We start from the raw sequence: 13,543 nt of genomic DNA, 5'->3' as shown, positions 1-13,543 counted from the left end.
TAAACGCTCACTTTAGAAATAAAATTTACTTAAAAAAATTATTGCTCAATTATTTGTGTTTGTATGTGAAGATTATAACTCATTTTGTGTTTTTGTTTAAACCGCAAAAAGCATAAAACGAACAATCAAACAAACTTGTATGATATGCTTTAGAATGTATGTTCTTTTAATTGTTGAATATAAATAATCTTGTAAAAAATATAGGTGTACATAATGCTTTGTACGCTGTATAATTTATCGGCCTACTATATATTGGACATTGCCCTCGTCTGTAATGGTGTAATTGTGGTTGTGCTGTTCTGTATCATACAGTTAAAAAGTCCCGTGACATTAATAAAATCAAAGTACTGACAGTTCTGGTGTGACGATGCTTTTGAAGAGATATGCATCAATTTAAGTTTATCTACATCATAACAATTGTGTTTGCGGGTACGAAAACAATTGGTTACTAAAAATGTATGCCAAAATAATAATTTGGGTACGAAACAAAATTTGTGTACGAAAACAAATTGGGAAAAAAAATTGGGCACAAAAAAAAATTGGTTACGAAAAAAATTGGGTACGAAAAAATATTTGGGTACGAAAAAAAATGGGTACAAAAAGTTCGGGTACGGAAAAAATTTGGGGTACGGGGAAGTAGTACCCGTGGGGAACTTGACCCACAATCGCACATTCTTGGCCCTTTCCGTCAAACATTGGATGAGTACCTCGAAGGCAATAGTATGAATACACATTTCGGAAGCGGTAATGAGTTCCTACCTACGCGCGTCAAAATGTTAGCGAAATATGTAAACAAAGCGGTAGCCTGTCAGGAATGTTTGAAATAACGAAGAAAATCGTGTATTGATGTTAGTTAATTGATGAAATGTACAGAAAATATGTTAAATAAGCAACGGCGATATTATTCTCAGCCACATAATTGTTAATAGTTTGATATCACAAAATGAAAGTGAAAGTAGAACTGTCAAAAATGACAACCTGTCAAAGTTTTGTTTTTGCTGGAAAGAGAGGGCGATTACACTCAGTGTGTTTACATTTTTACCATAGGCTTTGCCAATGACCTTTATAGTATGGGTGGCTTTGTTATTATTTATTGCTATCATGTAACTGCATGCTTGTGTATATGTTTACAATACACAAAGCATAAATAATGATATAAATTACTGATTGAGCTTATAATAATCTGATAACTATAGCCAGGTCAACTAGGGACTTAAAATACAATTGTTTGTCCTGATTGCATGAAGACTTGAGCTATTTATGCACATAGAGTATTAAGATATGGCGTGATCGACAAATAAAAAGTATTTTTGATCTGTGTTGTGCAGGCTCTTTTTCCATGACTGTGAAAGTTAAATTTTCATGTGAAAAGGATGTCATTTTTTTTCTGAAGCATTTCATCTAACCATTGCATATAATGAACTTTTCTGCACTTAATTTGCCATTTTGATAGATGTTTATTAGGTGATCTACAGGAGATGACCAGGGTGCCAGAGAAAAGGGATATACATTTGAGATCAGGTAAGGGCTCCATATAAAAGTGGTTAAATGGATACATTTTATATATGGCCACACGGACTCTAGATGAGACAATATACGCTCCGTGATGGCCGGTGCTGAAGTGAAAATGGGCATATATTTCCGAAAATTTTACCATTTACAAATTTTTAAATACCGCTTGACTAAGGCTCTTAATTCATCAAGCATTAACATTTGTACTATATCTTTTTAACACTAAACAAATAGGCCATGATGGTCCTGTATCGCTCCACTGCTGATAAAAAGGCTGAAACAAATATTCTCGGCATGTGCAAATACTTAAATATAGGCCCTATTAAAGCACATGTACTCTTTTGTGACCCCCTGGGCTGGGCCAAATTTAACCCCAGGGGCATAATTTGAGCAAACTTTTTACAGGACTACTATATCTCACTACATACAAAATGTGGTAGCCCTAGGTCCTAGAAATAAGGACAAGAATATTTTAAAAGTTTTCACAAAATAAGCAAGAAATAAGCGTATATAATGTTCAATTTTGTGACCCGCGGGTCAGGGTCAAATTTTGACCCAAATGGCATAATTTGAACAAACTTGGTAGAGGACTATACGATGTTACTGCATACCAAATTTGGTAGCCATAGTCCGAATGGTTTTCGACAAGAAGAGTTATTAAAGATTTTACAAAATAGGCGCTTTATAAGCGTTTATTCAATGGTGTTACCCCCCAGGGCAGGATCAAAGTTAACTCCAAGGGCAATATTTAAACAAATTTGGTAGAGGTTTATTAGATGTCACTACATACCAAATTTGGTAGCCCTAGGCCCAATGGTTATGGACAAGAAGCGTTTTAAAGTTTTCACAAAATAGGCCCCATATAAGCGTTTGATCAGTTTTGTGACCCCCCGGGCAGGGTCAAATTTGACCCCATGGGCATACTTTGAACAAACTTGGTAGAGAACTATTTGATGTCACTACATACCAAATTTGGTAGCCCTATGTCATATGCTTAAGGACAAGAAGATTTTTAAAAAATTCACAAAATAGGCACTATATAAGCATATAATTGATTGTGTGGCCGCCAGGGCAGGGACAAAGATGACCCCTGGGGCATAATTTTAACAAACTAAGTAGAGGACTATACAATGTCACTACATACCAAATTGTGTAGCCCTAGGCCTAATGGTTATGGACAAGATTTTTTTAAGTTTTCACAAAATAGGCATTATATAAGCATATGTTCAATTGTGTGACCCCCGGGGCACGGTCAAATTTGACCCCAGGAATAAAATTTGAACAAATTTGGTAGAGGACTATCACATGTCACTACATACCAAATTTGATAGCCATAGGCCGGATGGTTATTGACAAGAAGATTTATGAAGTTTTCACAAAATAGGCCTTATATAAGCATATGTTCACATTTGTGACCCCCAGGGGCATAAAATTTGAACACATTTGGGAGAGGATTAATAGATGCCACTACATACTAAATTTGATAGCCCTAGGCCCGATGGTTATGGACAAGAAGATTTTTTAAGTTTTCACAAAATAGGCCTTATATAAGCATATGTTCACATTTGTGACCCCCAGGGGCAGGGTCAAATTTGACCACAGGGGTATAATTTAAACAAACTTGCAGAGAACTATAAGATGTCACTACATAACTAATTTGGTAGCCCTAGGCCCAATGGTTATGGACAAGAAGATTTTTTAAGTTTTCACAAAATAAGCCATTTATAAGCATATCTTGAATTTTGTGACCCCCGGGGCAGTTTCAAATTTAACCCCATGGACAAAATTTGAAAAAACTGAGAAGAGAACTATTACATGTCACTACATACCAAATTTGGTAGCCATATGCCATACGGTTATGGACAAGAAGACTTTTAAAGTTTTCCGACAATAGGCCTTATATAAGCATATGTTCAATTTTGTGACCCACGGGGCAGGATCAAACAAGCCCCAGGGGCATAATTTGAACAAACTTGGAAGAGGACTATAAGATGTCACTACATACCAAATGTGGTAGCCCTAGGCCCAATGGTTATGGACAAAAAGATTTTTAAAGTTTTCACAAAATAAGCCATTTATAAGCATATATTGAATTTTGTGAAAACCAGGGCAGTTTCAAATTTGACCACAGGGGCATAATTTGAACAAACTAAGAAGAAACTAATACATGTCACTACATACCAAAGTTGGTAGCCCTATGCCATACAGTTATGGACAAAAAGATTTTTTAAGTTTTCACAAAATAGGCCTAATATAAGCATAATTATGTTTAATTTTGTGACCCTCGGGGCAGGGTCAAACTTGACCCCAGGGGCATAATTTGAGCAAACTTGGTAGAGGACTATAAGATGTCACTACATTCCAAATTTGGTAGCCCTTGGCCAAATGGATATGGACAAGCAGATTTTTTAAGTTTTCACAAAATAGGCACTTTATAAGCATATATTCAATATTTTGACCCACAGGGCAGTTTCAAATTTGACCACAGGGGCATTATTTGAACAAACTAAGAAGAAAACTATTACATGTCACTAGATACCAAATGTTGTAGCCCTATGCCATACGGTTATGGACAAAAAGATGTTTAAAGTTTTCACAAAAAAGGCCTTATATAAACATATGTTCAATTTTGTGACAATCGGGGAAGGGTCAAACTTGACCCCAGGGGCATAATTTGAACAAACTTGGTAGAGGACTATTAGATGTCTCTACATACCAAATTTGATAGCCCTAGGCCCAATGGTTATTCACTAGTAGATTTTGAAAGTTTTCACAAAATAGGCCTTATATAAGCAAATTTTCAATTTTGTGACCACCGGGGCAGGGTCAAATTTGACCCCAAGGGCATAATTCGAACAAATTTGAAAGAGGTTTGCCCCAAAAAACATTCCTGAGAAAATTCATCAGAATTGGACCAGTAGTTTAGGAGAACAAGATTTTTAAAGGAAAAGTTAATGCACTCACGCACGGACGCACGCACGCACGACGGACACAGGACCATGGCATAAGCCCCGCTGGCCTTAGGCCAGCGGAGCTAAAAATAATATTTAAAGTACAAATTTAATCTACCAATGTTACGAATACTACTTAAAATATATTTGACTGTATTGAATGTAGGAACTAGTTAAAATATCCATTAGAAAAAAAGATCGGGGGTGAAATATTCATTGCCTGAAGGTTTGACCCTGGAGCACAACATATATTAAATAATTATCAGTATAAATTACTGTCATGATTTCAGTATCATTTAAATGATTTAACTCAAGTGTATCATTCATATACATTAATTTTGTAAATATTATCAATAAAAGTATACTAGATGCAAACATATTTGAAAAAAATACAGTTTGATATACTGTATATAATGTAACTACACATCCGAGCAGACCATCAAACCATTGCAACCGAACCACCTAGTGTGCCAATGCACCAGCAGAAAAGTCAAATGCCTTCTAGCTTAGTGCATTTTCTATTCATAACATCTAGATTAGTAACAGGTGCATGCTTACATTTGTATGTGTTTAAAAAATGTATTATCTTTAATCACATCATCTGACCATGCATGTCCTTGATTTCAAAATCAAGGCCCTGGTCTGACACATTGATAACATTGACAGTAAACTGTTACCAGGCTTCTGCAATTAATTTTTATTGAACTATGTAAGGCAATCTAAATCAGGCACTGGTTTTTCTTGTTTTCAAACAGTCATATATCAGTTGCGACCTCTCGGAACCCATTTATGCTTACTTGCCACAACCGTAAAACTTTCCACACTTCAATAATAGCAAATCTGGATTTAGGTGATCTTCAATGGTACATTTACACTTTAGCTGTGTCACAAGAATGCTGGTAAAGACAAGTCACATATTTAAATCTAGGCCATGTCAAACTCAAAGTGTCAAAGACAAAGGAAAGATGTGTTCATAAATTATTGGCCCATTGTTTACTACTGCTGTGAGTTTTTATATAATATAACTGATGACCATCATGTGAGAGAAAATTCACATTATCTTAGTATATCAGGTTTAGCAGCCTTGTAGATAACAAAGTTGGCTAGTTTTCAACGCCACTTCTGGGGATCAAACTCGCAGCGTAACCTTGTTCGATCCCTCAAGAGCAACCAAGCCAAAAATTAAGTCAAATATTGCCGACTCAGTTTTATTGAGTCTGTTCATGAGAGATAATGGAAGGCGCAACATCTCTCACGCCCCCTAGCATCGCCTTAAGCAGTATTCAATTCTCAACACGAAAGTGCTGGAGTCATTGATCCCGAGCATGCCGAGCGACCAGAAAAAAAACCACTGGATAAATGTTTGAAATAAAATCATTTGATTTATGACAATTCTAATATTTTAGCCAGGTCACAGGAAAAGGGCAGTCTAATCAGTATTCAATTAAACTATTTGTTATTGTCAGAAAACCGCTTTTAAGCAAACAGCTTTCAAGCGACTGCATGCTGATCTGGATCCAAACTGGCCTCAATCGCTCAATGTCTCTTTAACTGTAAATTCGAATTTTAATTCTGCCTTATCATATAATTTCGCGACTCTTAACTTTTCATCAGTAAAATTTTATAAACTCTGATAATAGTTCCTCTTATAAAACTGTGCCTGTTGCATTATTCAATTGATACCCAACACATATTCCGTTGATGTAAGTTTTCCATCGATTCATAATCAGTATTAATGTTTGTTTAGTTTATAATTTGACTATCAGTTCCTGGAAACATTTGTTTTTACAGCAATTTTGTATCAGTTTAGTGTACATTTCTTGATTTTTCGATTAATAAATTATGCTGTTTTGAACTGTTTCTGGTTTAAATATTTTCTTTAGAATACTGCGTGAGAGTGTTGTGATATGTAATTGTTTAGTGTTCATCGTCATAGTTCACAGATTTTGCGCCCCAAAAATAGAGTTTATCTATTTAGCAAGTGCCTTATTCGTCTGCTTCCTTTATGATTCTGATTACATTTCTAGTCATATAATATTATAATATAAAGGCATTTGTCTGTTAACAATTTAATCATATGAAATTAAATTGCTTGAATAACTTGTTTTATTAATATTTAGAATGAGTGTATGTTTGCCATATAAACAGTGCAACTTGTTTATCATTAAAATAGATAATTGTTACTGTATTGTCTTTTAAATTGAAGAATTTATTACATTTTCCCTGTACATTTCAATTCTATCTGAGCTTTTGTTTGTAGTGCAAACATTGTAACAAAAGCTATTGCTTTTCATGATTAACATTTTCATTCAGCGATATGGTTCAAATAATGTCTGCACAGCTAAAGTAATAGGTGTCTAGATAATGTGCTTACACTATAAACTAAACAAAGAAGAAATAGCTTACATGTGGTAGAAATAATTGTGGTAAAAAGGGAAAATTCTCAATTTGTGCAATCTGCAAAAGCCTCCTAAAATCCAGTTATTGATTGGTAATTAGTTAAAGGTGTTTTTACAAGTAAACCACTGGTATGTTGTTCAATAAATCATGTATTAATTGTAGTTATAACAATCTTCAATAAACAAACATTCTAATTAGCAGCACCCAAAACACGGACGTTTGTTCAAAATGAACAAGTTATCATTTGAAATATATGAATCACATTTGTAATGTGTTCTTAATTACGTAATTTAATGTATAATAAGACATACAAAATGGTTGATAAAGAGGAAATTATATGCTTCTTTTAACTGTAATGGTAATGATTGTAACATAGGTGGGTTAAATATGATAGATTTTTTTTTGAAAAAAGTGGGGCTGAAAGTATAAACTAATATCAAAATAATTGTTTACTTGCAGATTGGCATATTCTCCTTCCTAACAAGATGTTTATTTGTTGAAATGACAATTGTATGTACCTTTTAATGTTATATTTCATCACGATCTAAGACAGACAGTGTTTAAAAGTTTTTGAGGGGCTGTACAAATTAGCGCTGCTTTTTTTCATGCTGTTGTAAAATTCTTCATATGGCGTAAATTCTCATTTTCAAGATTCTTAAGGTCAACAGACCGAATATTGCACGATAACGTCTAGGAAGTTTTCCGAACAAACGTGTATATAAACGTTCGAATCATATTCCTACGGCTATTTTCAATTACACAGTCTTTTTGTATATCAGTCCTTTCGTAATTAACTTTTTTCATAAAATTTCTGACTCTGCTGATCGAATTGTGACATTCAAAGATGCAGCGATAGTATTTTCCCATTGTTTATATTGACACCGGAAGAAGGTATACCGTCCCGCACCAGCGACAACTCGGAATTACGAAAATCCGGAATATAAACATGTGCAATATTAATGAAAAACAGGTAAAATTGACATGTGAGGGGGCAATACAAACTATCTAAGGTGCAGCACATCCGAAGAATATCAGATCATTTTGTTGTGGCTTTGAATAAATAAAAATCTTTTACAAAGGGCTATATAATGCATAGATAAATAAAACATCGTTTTAAAAACAATTATTTCATTTTTTACAGATTATTTGCTTGGCTTGAAGAAGACTTGAGTTCAGGTGTATTTAACCTCGCTAAAATAAAGGGATCTTATATACGACTTTCCTACTATAATATACACATATCTAGCGCATATATTGTTTATTATATATTTTATATTGGTAATGAAATTGGTTCCATACTAGTGTAACTAGTAAGGATAAATGTTTTTACATAAACTTTACATTGCACAATAATCATGTAATGTATACTGGCGGATGAGCTCTGAACTACAAGTAATGTTCCCATTGCTAAAAGTATTCACTATAAAAAAAATAATGATGAAAGTGATCAGGCTCGACTCATAGTTTCTTTGTACTGTATTGTGACAATGAGCCATTATCTTTTACAGACACTCTAACATAATGATATTATGTTAAACACTCGGCTATGTTCATAAAATCCAGTTTACGGCTAATTCCGCTACCACTGGTTCAAGGATGGCAGGTATCAATAACGGACGTAAGGAAACCATCTAACACGGGGAAAGTGTGAGTTGGTAAACTGACCTCAATGATATGAATAAAATACTAATGGAAAATGTGAAAATTAAACTAAATAAAAAACCAGAATAATACGAATCAATGCGTTTTTAAGATAGATTGAAATTAAAAGGTAAGTCGTTAGTCAGGCTAGTGTGACAATCAGTGGGAATTATCTTCCTAGTATTTTGTATGTTCCACCACTTACATTTACCATGCATTAAAGTGTTTTACTTGCAATGTTTGTAGGATTCGGTGGTATCTTAAAACATGTGTTGTCATATAAAAAAACGTTATATTGTGCTGCTGAAACGTATAAGCAAGAATATTGGCAACATAATGAGATTATGGCTACGTTGAACATGTTTTTGTGTTAATAATAATGCTTCTATTTCTAATAAACCCGATGGTATCATTTATTGCAAACAACTGTTTGAAATACATTATTTATTCAATTGTGAATTACTGTAATGTCTTTATTATCCTTATTAATGTATACGTTCAATAAAACAAAGTATAGCATCATAAAAATAGCTATATATACTTTCAATGAGATCCAAATCAGTGTTTCTCTTCCGATGCGTAACATGAAGGCGCGTGTTTAACTTACTCATGTCACACACGAACTGTCGACAGATTGGAGCAATATTTTTCATACGAGAAATTAAATATAACTTATATAATTGCAGAACATTATAGTTGACTTAACGCATTTTTGTCATTAAAGACAACCGTAAAATGAATTCTTGGATTTATAGGAATATCAAAGATTCGAATTAAATGCATCAAAACCATTGCATGCGTTATGCTGTTAGATGGCAGTGGATTAATGGATGTGTGGTCCGCGTAGCGTTGAAGGCCAAAGGTACAATCCCCATTCTTTGGGCATTCGTAAGAATTCCCCCAAAGACACCACCCAGGAAATGAGTCTAGTTTAACTCTATTCATTTAACATCGAAAGCCTAAGGCTTATTTGAAACGCTATCGCGTCTGTTTCTTGGGGCTAGAACCAGTACTTGGTGTCTAGGGGGAAGATCTAAAGAACGCTCCCATAGTGGGGATCGAGCCCGTGAACACCCGGTCGCTAGGCAGACACCATATCCACTACGCCAGGGCGACAGGAAATTGTCTCAAAAGTATCTAAAAAAGTAAAGCAAATGAGTTCAATATATGTTTAGCTCAAATAAATAAATAATTAATTAAATGCATTTACATCTCATACATATAGGATCTGACACGAGTTTTCATATCATACCATATTTTATTAAACGAGTTCAGGAATTTTGTTAGTAAGCGAGCCTTTGGCTAGCTTACTAACGAATTTCCTGGACGAGTTTAATAAAATATGGTATGATATGACAACGAGTGTCAGATCTATTTTATCACATGCTTTTAAATGAGCAAATTAAATAAATATTTACGCAAACATAATGATAAATCCCGAATGTTGATTACATTTCGTGACGTCATTTGACGTTGCAACTTTATTTCAGCAAAATAACAAAATGCGATTGGTTAATAAACGAAAACTAAGCCAATGAAAACGCTTAAAAATGTTGTATTACACATGTGTAATATACAAAAATATGTAATGGTTGTATTACATGGGAAACAGGGTATAGCATTTGATAAAATTAATAACATTTTAAAGACATTATATTAGTTATAAACCTTTCAGCTGAATTTGAATGCATAGTGTACCGTTAGGGTGATGTTCAGGCAGAACGCGAAGTTGTCCATGTCAATCTTGTAAGGGATCAAACAGACCTTCGCGAAGTCTGCACCAGGAACGTCCGTTACACAAAGAGGGACGTGGGAGGCGGCTGTGAATGACAGTTATGTGGTCCGAAAATGAGCATCGCTCTGCGAAAATCGGTCTTAATGCAAGTGCGTAAAGTGTCGTCCCTGATTAGCATATGCAGTCCGCACAGGCAAAGCAGGAACAGCACTTTCAGCATATGCAGTCCGCACAGGCAAAGCAGGAACAGCACTTTCAGCATATGCAGTCCGCACAGGCAAAGCAGGAACAGCACTTTCAGCATATGCAGTCCGCACAGGCAAAGCAGGAACAACACTTTCCGAATGTATGGATATTTTTCTTTATATGCAGAAAATGTCGTCAGTTATTAGCCTCTGCCGACTGCACAGAGTAACTTGTGAAGACACTTTACGCACATGAATTAAGTCCCGTCTTCCCAGATCGAGGTTCATATTAAACAAGGTGGATATAGTGTGTCAAAACTTATGTAAAATTAGATGGTCACATTTATTATTGGGTATTCGAAAAAATATGACGAAAAACTAACGAACTTAAATAACACGCATATTCCCCATATGAAATAAACTTAGTTTCATCAACCTATATTAAGTACTGCTCGAGTTTTCGAGGTCCGACGTTAATACTGAAATCACCTTCATAATCATATGTTCAGGGTGGCCATCTTTCTACATAGTAAGCTTGATCAACCTGGCATAAGAAGTAAAGTACTCTTTGAATTATCGCAGGATCCAGATTCGTTGACAGTTTTCTCTTTCTTCTGTAACAATAGCAAACACAGCGAAACACTGAAATAACATTAATGTACCCTTTATACCCCTGTATCCATGCACTGAGCTTTTCAATCTAGATTATTGGAAAGTAGTTACTGAGATAGCGCAGGATCCACAGTTTCGGACAGTTTATGATTATGGTAGTGAATTAATTGTGATTTATCGTAGGCTACAGATGGTTATGATAATTGTTACTTATTTATGTGTCCATAGCAACCACATTTTTGTCTGAGTATAACATTTGAAGAATATCATTCTTTCTGTTATACCTTATGATAAAATATGACCTTTCTGCAGTGAAATAACAGCAGTGAACATGAAAAAATTGTTATTTTCACCGGTGAAAATAACAAATGTTCTATTTTTAAATTATCATCGCACGATTTTTATGATCACGAGTGAGTTAAAATTGGTATTCCACCAAATCCAACACATTTTCTTTTTATTTTATGATTTTTTCACCGTTTATTTACATTGTAAAAAGAGTTTAACTGGAAAATTTCGCTGGAATAGTGACGTCATTTCGTCGAAAAAATAACGTCAGTTTGTGTTTTGAAATGTATTGAGGTACGCCACGGGAGAAAGGGTAACTTTTCAGCGAAAGGGAAACAGCTGTTAATTATTTTCTTGAAAAGGTGGGCATAAAAGAAACAGAAAATCGTGATCATAGAAAAATAATATTTTCACGAGAGGCGCATAATATATTTTCTATGATCACTCGTGAAATAACAAACGATCTTACACTGACATGAACAAATATCCTCTACATGTTCACGCCAAAATATGTTTTTCAACACTATTTGTTTTTGTATTTCCAATAGTCAAACATAATATCAATACCATAGCAGAAAGAAATACATTGTCTGGAGTGTTTATGCGGGATAATAAATAAACACATTTGCTAGTGCTATGTTTAAATATCTTCATTTGTTCAAATTTTGTCATTCATTATGTTGTCAATAGGGCTATGTGAGTGCTTTCGTCGCATAAGTGCATACATTAAACATCCATTTATGACAAATGCGTATTTTGTGAAAGGGCGGAAATCAGAACATTTCGAGAATTGTTTGTCGAACTTCAAAACTGAGATGGTAATTCGGAATCAAAAACGTTCACAATGAACATTTCTTCGTATGTAGAAAAAAGCCGTTTCTTAATGCGTTTTAACGCCGACTTACTTGTATATCGTTACACCAAAGTGGTTACTGTTGCAGTAGTGTATTTATTATTTCTAGCGCGATATATAATTTTATGTATTCCGTCACTTTTATTTTGTATTAAATTGAAACCATTCAAATGCTGGCTCCTCAAACGTAAACATACGCATCGTATTCGTATTTTAATATGAAGGTGTAAGGTATAAATTGGTATAAATGTTAGGTAGAGATTGGTGAGCTATGTCTATAGAACTTAGCTTTTGTCACATTTTACAGCTCTCAACTTATAACAGATTTTAGTACCACTATTGCAACACATTTGTGAAAACATTTTACCTCATATTGCATTTGTAAAAAAATATAACTGATTATGAAGTCTATAAAAGTTATTATCTGTTTACTTTGCAGATAAAATTATCACCACATAAAATAAACCTTTCGTATTTGTGAATTTTTACAGACCCAACCTTTGTTATCGCAACAGATTCGTTTATACAAACGTGTAAAAGATGAACTCGTGATCAGATTTCTAGTTTCACTTCCTAGTCCCATATGCAATGTATAATTTTAAGCAGGATGTGAAACTACGTCCTTACGCTTGAAATCTCACGAACGCTATTGTAATACTAAATCGTTTGGCTTTCAGAAATGAGAAAGGGGGATTTTAAATCAAACGTATTTTCTGTTAGAAGATAAAAATCAACATTGTTTCACACGCGAATGATCATAAACAGTACAAAATACTCTCAATATCATGCGTAAATTCACATATTAGTTTAGCAATCAAATATTGTTTAGTTTGAAAAAGGAAGTATATGACAAAATTTAATTGTTTCCACATTTTAAAAGTTTAAGCTCATGTAGACAATATACTCATATGACATTGCATATAGTCCACTTCTTGGTCGTGTTGTTGCATAGACGATATTTAAAATATGTATTACACTATTAACGTCCACATAGATCATGTGACTCCCGAGACAGTGGCCAATTCATCCGATGTTACGCACTAACTTTTAAACCCTTGACCAGTGCTTTTCCAGAGATTTTCAAAGTTTAACAATCTTTATATGGTAAAACAATCCGATGTCACAAAGACAATATCAAAGCTTGGTACATTGTGATTTCAAAAACAAAGTTTTTTAACTACTTTTTTCTATGTTACTCTATGTAAATAATGTTACCAATGGGCGTATTTGGTATTGTCTTCATCATCGTACATTGTAATACACTTAACATAAGACAATCATATGATTTAAAATTGCAATGTCAACCTCTTTGATATTTGGTTTTAGATAACTTATAAATATTTCACAATATATTAACGACACATGA

The sequence above is a fragment of the Dreissena polymorpha genome, chromosome 2 (assembly GCF_020536995.1).
Source record: "Dreissena polymorpha isolate Duluth1 chromosome 2, UMN_Dpol_1.0, whole genome shotgun sequence".
Classification (NCBI taxonomy): Eukaryota; Metazoa; Mollusca; class Bivalvia; order Myida; family Dreissenidae; genus Dreissena; species Dreissena polymorpha.
Note: the sequence above shows the minus strand (reverse complement) of the source record.